The sequence below is a fragment of the Platalea leucorodia genome (assembly GCF_965183815.1).
Source record: "Platalea leucorodia genome assembly, chromosome: 11".
NCBI classification, from domain to species: domain Eukaryota; kingdom Metazoa; phylum Chordata; class Aves; order Pelecaniformes; family Threskiornithidae; genus Platalea; species Platalea leucorodia.
The window spans coordinates 15,903,674-15,919,325 of NC_138833.1; positions in this window are offsets into that span (position 1 = coordinate 15,903,674).

Genomic DNA, 15,652 nt, shown 5'->3' on the forward strand with positions numbered 1-15,652 from the left:
CTTCATATCTGTTTGCTGGCATCATTTGCTGGAAGCTGCAACTGTTTGCAGTAGCTGGTTTTGCTCCTTCATCTAGATAAACATGAAGTTACGATGCTTAGATAAGGCTTCTTTACTGGTGTGAGTATGTAATGCAGCATGGATACAGCGCAGTAGCTTGTGCCTCTCTAGCCTGCCAGACTCAAGAAAATGGAAATTTCTGAAAATCAGGGAACAGTCTTTGTTTCCTAGACCATCTTTCCCCTGAAGATGGCAATGGCTGCTTGAAGCCAGCGGCACGCCTCTGCTGGGGCAGGTGCCAGGGGAGGCGGAGGACTCAGCGGAGCAGCGCTGCAGGGTGCAGGTAGCGCGACGGGTGCTATGGGGTAGGGAGTCCTCTGCGATTCCCCCCGCTCCCCTCCTGTCCTGAGGTTTCAAGAGCAAGGGGGGGTCCGAGGGGTGTCCGAGGGGCATCTGAGGGGTGTCCTCTAGTGCCCCAGCACTGCTGGCCGGGATGTGCAGCCCACAGGCACTGTTGGGGGGACACTCTATGAAATGGTGTGGGGGTGTTTCAGTGGTAAATGGGACGAATGTGGGGGGGTAAATGGAGCCCTAGGACAGAGTGACATTTGTGACAGACTCTGTGTTATGTCCTTTTTCTCCCTTATCTGAAAGGGCAGGCTAGATGTATGAGGAGATCGTAGGGCTTTAGAGACCATATCTTGTTTTATAAATCCTCCTTAATAAATAGGCAGCTTTTGACTAACATAATCTTGCACATGGAAAATACAGTTCATCAGTTCACCTCCTTAGTAAATGTTATCTCTCATTTGTTAAAGATAAGTGTTTCTTGGGCATCTCTGAAGTGGCTGCAATGTCCCACATGAGCAGATGCTCTGTGGTCCCGTATGGATTTCAGCTGCAGCCAGTGCCACATATTTGGCCATATAAAAAGCTGCAACCATGGTTTGTGGGAACCCCTCCTGACCACCTCTTCTCTCCGCTCCTGGGAAAGCAGTGCCGCTCAGGACTGCAGGGTTTGCCTCCTCCTGAGCTGGATCCAGCCCAGCACCCAGAGACGAGCAGGTGACTTGGTGGGGCCAGGAGGGCTCCCTGCCATCGTTTCTATTACAGTACGAATATGCTTTTACTAACCTGCAGAAATGCTCTGAAATGCTTTCTCTCGGTGGTTATGTTTCAATATTTTGTGCTGTGGGCTTAGATTAAAGCAATCCAGATGAAACAGAGTTTTCTCTTATCCTGGCAAATTTTCTGACCCCAAACTGACCCGTCTCCTGGGGTTGTAGAGACCATTTTACCGTTAGTTATACTCTACCCTCTTCCAGACAGCAACAGAGAAAAGCCAGGTAAGTGCAAAAAGCAAGTTACTAGCAGGAGGTCTTGAGTCATATTCACTGTATTTAGGGAATGAATACGTAGCTGTTTGCTGCCTTCCACCAGTGCATGCCCCTTGTTAGGGCGGCTGGCACAGTGAGGTGCATACACATGTGCAAAACCAAGCTGGGATGCTCCAGCAGCGAGCAGAAATCCTGTTTCATGCAGCGGAGATAAAAGATAAACCCCTGGACTTTGTTCTTGCTGTAAGAGCATCCCAAAGTAGTGTTGCTCCATAGTGCAGGTCCTGGAGGACCTCTGCCACAGAAACTGCTCTGGTACTTGTTCAAAGGCCAGTCCCAAGCCAGGGAAATTGAGAAATTTTGTAAAAAACAGTCTTGACCTAAATTACATGGAGTAAAATCTTTTCTTAGGAAACAGGCTGTTAGGAGGAATGTTGTTTACAGTTCTGTAATGGTCTGTGGGAGTGACTGCTTTCTGGAAACAACATGCGCAATATCTGACCAATTTTTCAGGGGAGAAAGGTTTTAACTCTGCTTGCAGAGATTGGAGCCTGCCAGGCAGAGTCGGACTGCATCGGGGTACGCTGGGAACAACGCTGTGGCTGGTTAGTTTAAACCTAGTATGTAAGGTTTATTAAGTATGTATTAATTACTTAATGTATGTAATTTATTAGGTAAGTATTACCAAATACACCACAAAAGCGTAAAGGATTTTAAATGCAAGGACTAACCACAGCTTTTGTTTTCACAGATTTTCGCTTTTTCTGCACAGTGATCCATAGCAAGAAATGCCTGGTTTGCCAGTCTCCTCGGTGGTGTTAGACACCTGGAAGAAAAGAGAAAACGTTGGCCAGATGACCTTGACTTGTTTATTTGCAGTCCACTATTGCTGCTTCTTAAAGGCGAGCCAGGGCAGAAGTTGCTCAGGTAGGCGAGGAACGCAGCACAGTTCCTATCTAGCACCAGACGCTGTCATCAGTGGGACACTGTTGGATGCCACCCTAAGCCCAGCTTGACCAAGCTGTTGCACAATGTGGGGCGCTTCCTCTAGAGCAAACAAAAGGCAGAAGAGAAGAGGAAAACCAGGGAAAGGAAGATGACCCAGAGGAGCCAGCTGTTGCTCAGGACTCAGCCAAAACTAATGGAAGTGCCAATGTCATCTGCTGCTTGCAAACGCATGATGACTGGCTGGCCCAGGCTGTACTAGAAAGCTTTTCAGCATCATGGGAAATATCAGTGGGAATGGTAGCCAGAATAGTTAAAAAAAAAAAATCTAAACAGTTGTCCTGTAACCCCCTGAAGTGACGAGGCAGAGGAGCAGTGGTGACTGCTGAGCATCCCACGATGCTCACCTCTTTGGATCTCAGCAATTCCTTCTGGCAGCTTTAACATCTCTTCTGGTTTCTAAAATCCTTTGGCTTCCCTGGCCAGAAAATGAAACCAGTAGCAGCTCAGCAACCTGTGATTATAGTTCTTTCAGCTTAAACAATTCAGTATATTTTTGTTTATTTGTTTTCTGGTTTTTATCGTGGAAGCGACGCGCTGGGTTTCAGTTCCCGCACCACACATCACGCTCTGCAGGAGTCTGCCTCAGTGCGGGGTGCCCTCTGCATTCAGTAACAGACCTTCCCAAGACCAGGCTCTGCCCAAGTTTGATTTATTTTTTTTTTTTATGCCTATACATCTTGAAAATGAAAGCTTTAAGGCTTTTTCTCTTCACTCGCAGCAGTGAACAGCATTGTATATGTTGAACCTGAATTTGAAAGGTTGCACAGCCAGCCTCCTAACTTCCTCTGCCCTTGTGTGTACAGCCTTTCCCTCCCAGGACTCCTAAAAACCTCATTCCCGTGTCTTGATGAGTCTGGTTTGGAACAGCACCTTTCCTTCTCTTCTGAAATGACTTTTCAATGGATTGGCCAGATTGCAAACGGATGATGCACCACGCCGGCAGCAGAGTCCCTCTGCACACCGAAAATCCATTTCTCTAGCTCAGGGTATTTTAAAATGCTCCCAAGGACTCTAAATTGTCTTATAATCCTGCCACTAGTATTCCTGAAAAGCAAATAGCATGAAAAATGAGAATTACAGGTGCTCCAAACTCTGTTAACCTGTATTAATGCAGGAAGTAAAACGTTTCCAGAAGAGCAAAATGGAAAGAGAAAACAGATTTCCCTGCGCTCTGCCCTGCACGGATGGACCCACTGCAAGGGAACGTGAAGGAATAGTGAAAGAATACACTTGTAGGTATGAGCTGAGCTTATGGAAGGTTGCATGACACTACGCTGTAATTAGAGCTCTCTTCTGCTTAATTAGTTAATTAAGCTCCAGTGTGGTCTTTTAAGCAGTCAGTAGCATTTGTCTTGTGCTTGCCTCATGAGTTTTAGCCTGCCATTGGTGAGCGATATCGTCCCCGCCCGTAGTTACATCACTTTATAGCTGATGCTTTTAACATATTTTAGCATGCTTTGGAAGGAAAGGTGAGTTTTTAGGATGACCTGTAGTAACGTTACAGTCACTCAGCAATGGTTGGTTGAAAGGCTTGTTTCTTTGTTTGTTTTAATTAAGATTATATTGTTTCGGCAAACATTGTGGTAAAACACTGACTTTGTCGCTGTTTTTCAGTTTTATGCAGAAAGCTGGAATGAACCATAAAATAAAAGAAAAAAATTGATGCTCTCTGCCACATATCAATTTTAGCAGTCGTGTATCATTTACAGTCACTTGTGAAAGCTTTCGTTCAAGTACGTAATATCTCCTCTGGATGGGTCAAGTTTCCCAGCTTATTGCACCTCCAAGGATGCACAGTGCCTTCTCAGGAGCTGCGTCAGAGGAGCACTGTTTAGAGAGGTACCTTCTCATGTTCAGTTCTTTCAAAATTCAATGTTTTGCTCTTGCTAAACCTCCAGCAGTGACTAATGGCACAGGCATTGTGGGACAGTGTCCTTTGCATTTCCTCTTTACCGCTATATTTATTCATTCTGGCTAAGGTTTATTAGTTTCACAGCCCAATGGATTAGCCACTGTCACGCTGCTAATAAGTGTCTGGTTTCATCCTGGCCTTTCTCAGTCACCAAGAGGGGAATCACTTTGCTGTGCACCCTTTCATTTCTGTACTTGTCACATCTTGTCTATCTATCTGTTACGATCTTCATAAACCTTCTGGTTCCTTGGAGATAATTATAGACTCACAGAATCATGGAATCATTTAGGTTGGAAAAGACCTTTAAGATTATCGAGACCAACCGTTAACCCAGCACTGCCAAGTCCACCACTAAACCATGTCCCTAAGCACCACATCCACACATCTTTTAAATACCTCCAGGGATGGAGACTCAACCACTGCCCTGGGCACCCTGTTCCAATGCTTGACAACCCTTTTGGTGAAGAAATTTTTCCTAATATCCAATCTAAACCTCCCCTGGTGGAACTTGAGGCTGTTTTCTCTTGTCCTATTGCTTGTCACTTGGGACAAGAGACCGACCCCCACCTCACTACAGCCTCCTTTCAGGCAGTTGTAGAGAGCAATAAGGTCTCCCCTCAGCCTCCTCTTCTCCAGGCTGAACACCCCCAGCTCCCTCAGCCCCTCCTCATAAGACTTGTGCTCTAGACCCTTCACCAGCTTCGTTGCCCTTCTCTGGATGTGCTCCAGCACCTCCATGTCCTTCTTGTAGTGAGGGGCCCAACACTGAACACAGCACTCGAGGTGCGGCCTCACCAGTGCCGAGTACAGGGGCACCATCACCTCCCTGGTCCTGCTGGCCACACTATTCCTGATACAAGCCAGGATGCTGTTGGCCGTCTTGGCCACCTGGGCACTCTGCTGGCTCATGTTCAGGCGGCTGCCAACCAACCCCCCCAGGTCCTTTTCCACCAGGCAGCTCTCCTGCCACTCCTCCCCACGCCTGCAGCATTGCATGGGGTTGTTGTGACCCAAGTGCAGGACCCGGCACTGAGCCTTGTTGAACCTCATACGATTATGCTCAATTACTTATTCATGGGGTTTACTTCATTGGAGAGGGTCTATGACTTCCCAAAAATACGTCTATGCCAAGTATCTTTGACTTAAAACTTATGCAATGCCTAGCTGGGCAGGTCCGCAAACTACCTCATGCCCCAAAAGCCAGCTCAGCGGATCCACTGCATTTCATTTGGAAAGCAGTGTATGCTTCCATACATTAACAAAAGAAGTATCATTTTCCTCTGACACTTCAGATTCTAGAAAAATGTAGTATCTTTATTTAAGAAAAGTAACTCACAAATACATTCTTCATTTCATGAAAATATAGCTTAAGGCAATCCTGAGGAAAAAAAAAAAACAAATCCAGCCTAAATTAGACATCCTTCACTATACTGTTATTTCTGTTGTTACAATTATCATTACCGTATTTCTGCTGCAATAACCCCTGAGAGACTGCTCAAGCTCTCATTTTGGCTTGGCACTGAGCCGACAAACACAAATTCCTCACTCTTTGCTCCAAAGTTTGAAGATAACATGGGTTGAAAATAAATTTGGAGTAATATTAAAATAAATATGAACTGTGGTCACAATAACTGTATTAAATAAATAAAGAATGCGTAGTATGCAGGTATACTACACTGCAATTATGTCATAGAATTTCAGGAAAACACGCTAATTTCAAACTTAATTATGCACATATTTAAAAGGTAGCCTTTTCTCGCTTTTTTCTCCTGCCTTCAGAAAATAAAGATTCTGACAATTTTGTGAATGTCTGCAGGAGAGCACCTTAATGGATCTGCCTTCTAATCTGTATTTTTTAAATTTCATTCACATAGTTTTATTGAAGCCTTGACATATAATCTAATTATTATAGTGCACACAACCCACAATAGAATTAATAATTTTAAGTTCTTTTATTCATTATCACTTTGAACATTATGACTCTGTACAAATACAAAAGCTCTCTATAAATAAAATAAATATGTTAATACCTGCAATAAGACATAAATATCTGATAATACACATATAAAACATTCATGTTAATGTTGTGCTGTCTCTTCGTGGTGCTCTGTGGCAGCTTTGCAGTATTCCGTCAGAACCAGCTCTAGTGTTGGGTAAAAGACGTCTCCGACCAGCTGGGTTGCCAGCACCCATCAGCAGGGCTTCTAGCACTTCTCGTGCAGCTTTTGAAAGAACCTCTCGTAGTGCCTCAGGGCTCTCTGCGGGGACATCTCAGCCATCAGACAGGAACTCTCTTTCTCACGTTTCTAGAATAAAAATAATAAGAGGTGAACAGTGATAAGAAGGGAGGGAATAAAAAGAGCAGGTTGCTGCTGAGTTGTCAGTGGTTGTTTAAGGCAATATTTAATCAGAAGGAAAGACAGATCTTCACGAAGTAACAGAAAGAAGACTCTTCAGAATCAGGAATACTTCCTCCTGTCTGACTTTGCTTACTGAGATGTGGCTTAGGACTTTTTCTCATTAATCTCCTGGCTAATGATAAGTCCAGGATTTGTCTGAGTGATGCATCTTTTAGAAAACTGTAACTTCCATCCAGACTCTACGAATTTCAGGTAAGTATTTTCTATAAAACCATTGCTGAGCAGCAGCCTAATGCTCAATGGTGCGAAATTAAGAGTGTACAGAGATGGTATCAAAATTTTGCTATTGACTTCAGTTGAGCAGGATGCTGAGTTGCTTAATTTCATATGTTTTGAAAACAAAGGAGCAGTCTGTTCACAGTAATTTCACATTTTTACCTGTTTAATCACTGTAAGTGATGAGAAACTTACCGTACGTGCTATATTTAAAGCTGATGTTATGCGATCCATGTTTTTCTCCATCAGAGAAATGTGTGGTCTCATTTGATCATTCTTAGAGCAAACTTTCAGCTGATCTATGATTCTTTGAAGGTGACAGGGAACATGGTTGCACTAAAAAAAATATATCAAACAACAGCAAAATTATATTCTGCCAAATGAGTTAAAGTTTATCTTTCATTAAATTCAGTAACTAACTGCATGCACAGCAGAAAAAGAAATTATCTGTTGTCTACTCTATTTCTGTACAATTAGGGAAAGGGGTACTTTCCTATGTTTTCTGGGATTTGATAAAAATCTACAGCAGGAGAGAAAAACACATATAGCATCAAAAAAAAAAAATCATTATAAAGGAAAAAGAGGGAAAAGAGTTGTAAAAGAGGATTAAAATCCATTGAGGTTGCAGTTTTATCAAAATCACACTGAGTAGCCCGAGGAGATTAGATCTGCTAATTGCCTTTCACAGCTACCATCTCCGTGCGGAAGGACAGAAGCACCGGACTCTTCTGTCTATAAAGTGCTGCTCTTCACCTTCTTTAAAGTTACAAACTCTAACCATTTTTTCCTCTAAAGATAAGGCCTCCCAACAACAGGCTGCCTGTTTTTAGTTATTTTTCTTGAACCTTTTTTCAGTTCACAGAGCCTGAGAAATCTGCAGACCACAGGTTGAAAACCACTGATCAACAAGGCTGTGTGCGATAACTGCTCATGCCTGCAAATTGCTTCCTTCAGAGACAAACTCCATTATGCTTTATAACAGTCAAGTCGTCTGTTTGCCGAGAGGTAAGAACGTTTTAGTATTTCCAGTACTAACTGTACTCACCGCCTTCTGCTCTAAATGACAGCAGGTCACATTCAGGATCTGCACCTCCTATAGTAATGTTGAGAACAGCCTCAGTGTTAAGCTCTCTCTGAGGGCTCCTGAGATTGACTTCAGTAGGGCCATAACCAAGTCTCAGAGACCCTGGTCTCAGAATTGGTTACTTATTTCCATAACTTTTTGTATACAAGGAACTTAACTGAATTTGATAGAGCTGCTCATGAATATACCGTTAGCATGTGTATTCCCTTTTTGTGGGAGTCAGTCTTTTTTAGTAGTCTAACTCTCTCTTTCTCTCAAGATCTGCTATAAAGCATCATCATTTTCCAAATTATTTACAACAGCAGTAATAAAGAAGCTTTAAAAGTCTTACCTGAAATTTCCCGACAGGTACTAGAAGAAAGGTCTAAAATTTAAAAAAAAAAAATAGTGTTAGAAGGTATTTCTCTTCTAAGTGACTGCCACATTGTTAAGCATCTCTACCTACCTATCGTCTTTATCAGGTTTTCTATTTCTGAACTTCCTTTGGGGAAACAATTGCAGTGCCAGCTTCTCAGGAGAGGCTGACATGCAGTGCCTTCAGCACCTCAAGTTTAACAAACAAAACGCAGGACATGCAAACTAGAGCTGAAATTAGCCCAGACTCAATTTTATACTTCCATCAAAAGAACTGTAGAAAATGAAGAAAAGATAACGACCCACCTCGTTGTTTGCTTGATCCACTAGAGCCTTGAAGTTTACTTTAAATTCTTCTATTGCACCGCCCATTGAGCCAGATAAGCAGCAACTCAATAAGAAGATATAGAGCAACAGCATTTTTGCTTCCAGGAAAGCTACGTTTGATTTATGCCTTTTTAACACCACATGCTGCCTATATATACTCATGTACACCTTGAATATTAAATCGAAGGGAAAATTTTCTCATATAGGAAAAGGCACAAGAACATAGTGTGAATTACTATAGGCACTGTGGGATGCCTCAGTGGGGACAGGTGGGGGGTTTCCTTCCCTCTGACATCAAATAAAGGGAAAACACCTTTGTAGATAAGAGATGTCATTTTCTTACACAATATCAAAAGCTCATCACAGGAAATAGGAGTATTCCTTGTATAACACACATCTTTATGTGGTTCTATTCTTATTTTTGCATCATGCAATCAGATAGATGGAGATCTGGAAACCTAAACAGTTCTTACATTCCACTCAGTAATATGACATCCTTCGTTCAATAGGATTTTCTAACATAAACTGCAGTTCTAGGTATAGTAAAAAATAACAGCAAATTCTTAGACATACACAGACCCTAACACCACTTAACCAATTTGACTTCTTTAGCCTTCCTCCTTCACCCTCACTGTTCTGTGAAATTCAGCATATAATACGCAGCTGGGAAAAGCAGGAGTTTAATTAGCAACAGCCAAATAGTAAAAGCATGGTAGGCATTAATGGCAGAAATTAGCAGTCCTGGCATCAAGTAAAAACCTCGTCCTTCAACGTTAGTGGAAAAACTCTATGTACTGAAAAATACTGAAGTGCTTATGAATGGCTAAAAACTACTTTCAGATGCCTGGGAAGGGCTTGTGAGAGGGTAACAGTCACTCATTAAAAGGTTACAATTTTCCAGCAAAATCAGACAAATCACTCAACAATGTGAGAAGAGTCATCTGGTTTTCCATAGCTATCTGCTTGAGAGTTACGGAAACAAAGGAGACCTTGTGCACATCAAATAATTAATTTCTCAATACATAATTTTATGAACAGATCTGTTTAAGTCTTGTTGAAGACACTGCTAAACTAAACTTTTAAATATCTTTTTAAATATTAAAATACCTTGAAAGGTATTTTACTCTTGAAAGTAAATAATGAAAGTATACTCTCGAAAGGATCTTTTGATCCTAACTGAAAAAAGCGCACAAAAAAGCTTTCAACACTAGGGACATAGAGCATCCTATTGTCAGAGCACATCGAAAGGAACACAAGAGGCCCCACAGCTGAAAATGTTTGGGTCCTGGAAGAGCACGAGGGGAATAACACAACATATACTTACATTCCTCCATAGAAATCAGCATTTGACTACTCTTAGAGACAGGACGGCGAGTAAGATGGACTTTTGCCTGACCTGGTATGGCCACTCTTTCCTCGAGGGAGAGCGATTCATAGCATCTATGACAAACTAGGCAGAAGAAAAGCAGATCTTCGGAAAGGTTTCCCTTTCCCACAGTGTGGATATAAAGCGAACATTTTGTTCGCTACCACAAATAGTGGTAGTTTTACTAAAAATTATTAGTATAGAAATTAGCATGTCTATCATAGCACATGCTAATAGAGTATTAAATATATTTAATATATGAGTATATATTTAATATATATATTAAATATATTTAATATATTTAACAAGAATTAAAGAAGTAAAAGTTTATTCTTGCTATATTGGCCAATGATCTAATCTTTTTGGGCTGTCACCAGGATCTGAATCACAAACAATGTCTTAGTCATTTTTGAAATAATGAAGAATTTTGCCCCAAACTAATCACACTCATGGTGACACACCACCAAGGTATGATTTGGGAGAGGAACAAGATGCACATGATTTTTAATAACAGAAGACTTCTGTCCATCATCAATGGATAGAACCATGGCAGTTCTTTGTATCACAGTATCAATGAGTCTTGCAGAATTTGAATAAAGAGAGTTGTGACATTACGGGAGGTACGTAGGAGTAGAATGGAAAAAACGTATGAAGGCAACATAGGATAAGTGTCTCCCAGTAAAATGCCATTCACCCAACTGCAGCAGAAACAAATGAGATCAATATGTAAGGTTCCATTTCCCAGCTGAGTGCAAATACCTTGTCTGTCAGACTTTGCGTCCGTGCTTATCCTGTAGGGTAGGGTGAAATCAGAACTGTCAGTACATAGGAATTAAAAAAAAAAATCAGGTAAATGAAGATATCACAGTGGTTAAAAAAGTCTCAAGGAAGGATGGGCAGTCGGAGGAAAAATACTGCTATAAGATATTGCGAGGCAGGCGATGCAGTGAGTGGAGAGCAGCTCTGAAGCGACGGGGTGGACTGCAACAAAATGAGAAGGAAGACAAAATGATTTGGCTGGGTCAGCAGCTCTTGGAGAGACAGTCGGGTGTCTTTGGCATTCCTCCAGGCCTGACTTGGAGCTGAACTGAGTTTTCAAATCAGGGGATGATAAAATCTACATCCCCCAATTCTCTATAAAGTGGTGTATTAAGTTACACATAAAAAGCAACTTGGACTAGTGAAGGCTGGCTCCTCTGATATGTTGGCCTTTAGAACAAGTTTGGAAAGTGTCCTGGTTTCAGCTGGGATAGAGTTAATTTTCTTCCTAGTAGCTGGTATAGTGCTGTGGTTTGGATTTAGTATGAGAATAATGTTGATAACATGCCAATGTTTTAGTTGTTGCTAAGCAGTGCTTACACCAGTCAAGGACTTTTCAGCTTCCCCTGCTCTGCCCGGTGCACAAGAAGCTGGGAGGGGGCACAGCCAGGACAGCTGGCCCAGACTGGCCACAGGGCTGTGCCATACCACGTGACGTCATGCCCAGTCTATAAACTGGGGGGAGTTGGCCGGGGGGGCAGCAATCGCTGCTCAGGGATGGGCTGGGCATCAGTCCGTGGGTGGTGAGCAATTGTATAGTGTATCACCTGCTTTGTACATTATTATTGTATTATTATATCATTGTTATTATTATTCCTACTATTACTACTATTCTATTTCATTTTACTTCAATTATTAAACTGTTCTCATCTCAACCCACGAGTTTTCTGACTTTCACCCTTCCAATTCTCTCCCCCATCCCACCGGGGTGGGGGGAGTGAGCGAGCGGCGGTGTGGTGCTCAGTCGCTGGCTGGGGTTAAACCATGACAGAAAGAAACATACGTTAAAGACATAGAAGTAAACGGTAGAATAAGACAAAACGTAACATTGATTGCTGTAGATGGATCATGCCAGAGCAACCAGATATCCTTCGTTGATAAGAGTTCATCCTATAAGAAGACAAGGATCCTAGGTATCTGGGGATTAGTAAAGCACTGTATCAAACAATAATGTATTGGTTGATGAAGATGTGAAAGTATTAAGGCAGATGAACAGTTTACTGGGCTATGGTAAGAGTTGTGTTGAAAAGGAAAATAATTAGGCTGAAGTAGGTAACTAATGAGTGGCCTCAAGATGTAGTCTCTGCCCTACCGTCATTAACAGTGTCGTTGACCAGCTGAACAAAGAGCTCAGACCATGGAAGAGCTTGGCTTGATTATCTGGGAAAATGAAGGCTGAGAACACGTGCAGTCTATAAACAGATTGAGAGATACGAGCAGGAAGAAGATAGATACGGGACAACGTTCAGAAAAATTCAAACAGGGAACACTCCAGCCACCAGACATTTAGGCTGGAAATATAAAAGTTTGTAACTGCTAGTTGTTCTTCTACCTAATGTTCCAACCAGTTTTATAAAGGAGCGTTGACAGATTTCTAGAAGGGACGACACGATAATACGCATTGCAGGAGACTGGAAACAGTGACTCAGGTAGTCCCTTCTGCTCCTCAGCCTCATACTTTCACATTCACAGATTTATATACTCTGAAAGGCTGATAACTGTGCTGAGTGTCAGTTGAAGGAGATAGATCACAAGTGAAGAAATCATTCCTGCTAAACCATCCTGCAGTAGCATACACACTGATTTAGAGAATAGATTTCATATTGGTGGGAAAATAGTGTGTGTGAAACAGAAAACTCTTACTAGAAACAATGCCAATAACTAAGTCTCCTAACTAATGACTTTTGGAGACTATTCCAGAGGTCAGACTGGTTGCAGAGTCAGGATATGGTTTGTGCATCATCCATCAGCAACGTGGAAAAGCATTGCCATGGAGAAAGCAGCAACAACAGAGACTGATGGCATTGTGCTCCTGAACTACTGAGTCGTAAGGAGGCAGCTACGGGGCAGGAGACAACACACAAATGGAGTATAATCTAGTATCATCTATCTAGAGGAGTTGTATTTGCTTCTGAAAGATGGGTATGACTTTTTGACTTTGGCAATACTCTTACAGCCTGTTGTGCCAGCAATGTCTCAGTGAAGCGAATACTAACCTCTTCTTGTTTCAAGATCTGTAGTGGCCATAGATCACGTTTTATGAAGCTTTTTCACAGTCATAAAAAATAGGATTATCACCAGACTACAACCATAGAGAAAGCCTGAATTGTTAGCCACAAAACCACCTGCTGGCCACCAGCTTATGATAAGGTCCAGTCTCACTTCATCTATCATTTATATGTTACTTATTTTAATTACAGATCATGCTGAGACTGAGTATGCAGGGCTGTTTTCCAAAGTTTGCCTCTGTTACCTAACCATGAACTTGACCTGATACAAGACTGGCTGCTTTGTTTACCTCCGCAAAGGAAGCACAGTAAGCACGTATGCTGGTAAAGTTATTAATAAATTTTGGAGTTGACTGAAAGTGTAGGCAAATTAGATTCCCAAGATTGGCAGCTTGCCTGGTTTACCTATAGGTGAGCCTGAGATGGCTCCCACCTGGACAGAGGCTGCCGGGAAGAGGCGAGAGTGTTCATGGCATCTGCGGCTAGCAGCCTGTCCCTGCAGTTAGTCCTGGAGGGACTCCTGCTCCTCAGGAGTAGGATAAGAAAGCCCCAGAGGTGGGAGGAAGCGGCAGTCTTCCGGCTTTTTTTTGTTCTGGTTGGACTTTTTTCTAACTGGAAGATGAATAGGGGCTATGGAGCAAAGAGGAAGAGTTGCTTCTTGCAGTGGATGTGGGAGAAGACTGGTACAAGGGGGCAGAGGAAGTCTGTGGGCCCTAGAAAGAAACGAACTTGAGCAGCCAAAGGGAGAGATCCTTTTTCCTACCCCCAAATCACCTGGAACCTTCCTACAGTCCCCAAAACTGCCTCAAAACTCTGGCACTCCTTTCCAACCCCTTTGTAGACCTCAAAGCATCTACGAAGTGTTGAGTAACCTCTGATTAAACAGTGCCCAAAGGCACTACCGGTGCAATAGCTGGAGTCCACAGACCACGTCTTCTAGATTTGATGATATACAGCTCTTGACACACTGTTATCTTTATAATGCTCTATTAGGTGACTTCTTTATGGGCTTTGTGCATGTGGTCATTATTAACCATGTTATTTGGTGATCTAAAATTGTGAGAGATTGGCTTTCTCGTTATGGAAATAAAGGTCAGTTGCAAAACTCCAGATCTGGTTTAGAATTTCGGACTTCCCTAACGTCCAGGATTTTTCCTCAAGTTCTTTTCCAGGACAGACTCAAATGTTTAAAGTATTTAACAAACTATGCTAAGATCATAAATGTCAGAAAACCAGCAATGTTAAGAGTTTTTGTTTTCACGGGTACACAGAAAAAGATAGATAATGGTTGAGGACTTAACCAGAAGCAGGTGAAGTTTTCTCTGTTGCAGGGAAAGTGGTTATTTCCCCTTTCCCTCTTTTCTTCAGAGTGAGTAAGAAACAACTTACCCATTTTAAAGTGATTTGAACTTCTACTTCCTCACCCGAGTGAACATTGATAGGAACAACAGCTCTTGCGGCAGTTTCTGTCGTTATGTCCGATAACAGACATGCATGTTATCCATTGATTGATTTCCTGTTTAACTCTTTCAGGTGTATTATTTCATGCCAGTTTTATAACTATTTATCTGGCTGTTGAGAGCAGGATCTGTATTTTACTACCTACCAAGTGGTACAAAACATGCAGCCTTGCTAAAGGTATTATATGTTTTCATTCTGTTTTCTTTTTTTCTCTTATATCCTCTTATTTTTCTAAAAAAAATCAGACTTAGCACTGTGGCTAAGAAAGCCTATAAAACAGGTAGACTTGGATGCAAAAAACTGCATGGAATTTTGACAACATTATTTAGCAATCTCCCTTCAGACACATATAGGAGGCATTTCTGAATGCTTTCTAATTTTGTTCTAATTTAATTAGGAAATGGACTCTTTCTTTGTATTTTTTTCCAGATTATAGAAATTGCTGGAGTCGCTCCCCCAGAAGCATGAAGTTGCTTTGGTCAGCTGCCGTTGAGCTGTCTGTGAATGCAAATGGAAGCTGTTTGCATTTAATGTGAAAAGCTGCTGCAACTTATTTTCACATTTTGGTAAGTCTAACAAAATTCACCTTTGTGCATGACAGCTGTCAATCCACAAGACAGATTTTCAGAAAATGATGAGCAAATAAAGAGCAGGATTAGTAATGGAAGTAATACCGTTTCCTTACAAACAGCTTATTTTCTATTTCCAACAACTTTTGTAGGCAGGTGTAAAATGTGGAAAAGAATACTATATGCTGTTAAGTAAAACATTTCTACTTAATGAGAGGCCACCTGTTTGGGTTTCATACTCCGTGCATCAGAACGGTATTTGAACGACCACAATGACCTGTATTAAACTTCTGAAATAGGAAGGTGAAGCACGAGGGCTATGCCCCGCAGCAGCTACCCTGTGCAAGAGACGCTGTTCTCCTTGGGAGGACGTGGCGGAGGGTCCTCACACATTTTGTCTACTCTAACGGCACTTGTCTGTATGCCCAACACTTTTTTTAGTCCTGCTAAGATATTAACTTCAAAAATACCTTATACCACTTGGTTTAGTCATTCTTTCCCTGTTTTTCATACGGATTTGAAGGAAAGTTCCCCTCAAATTAAACCTAAAT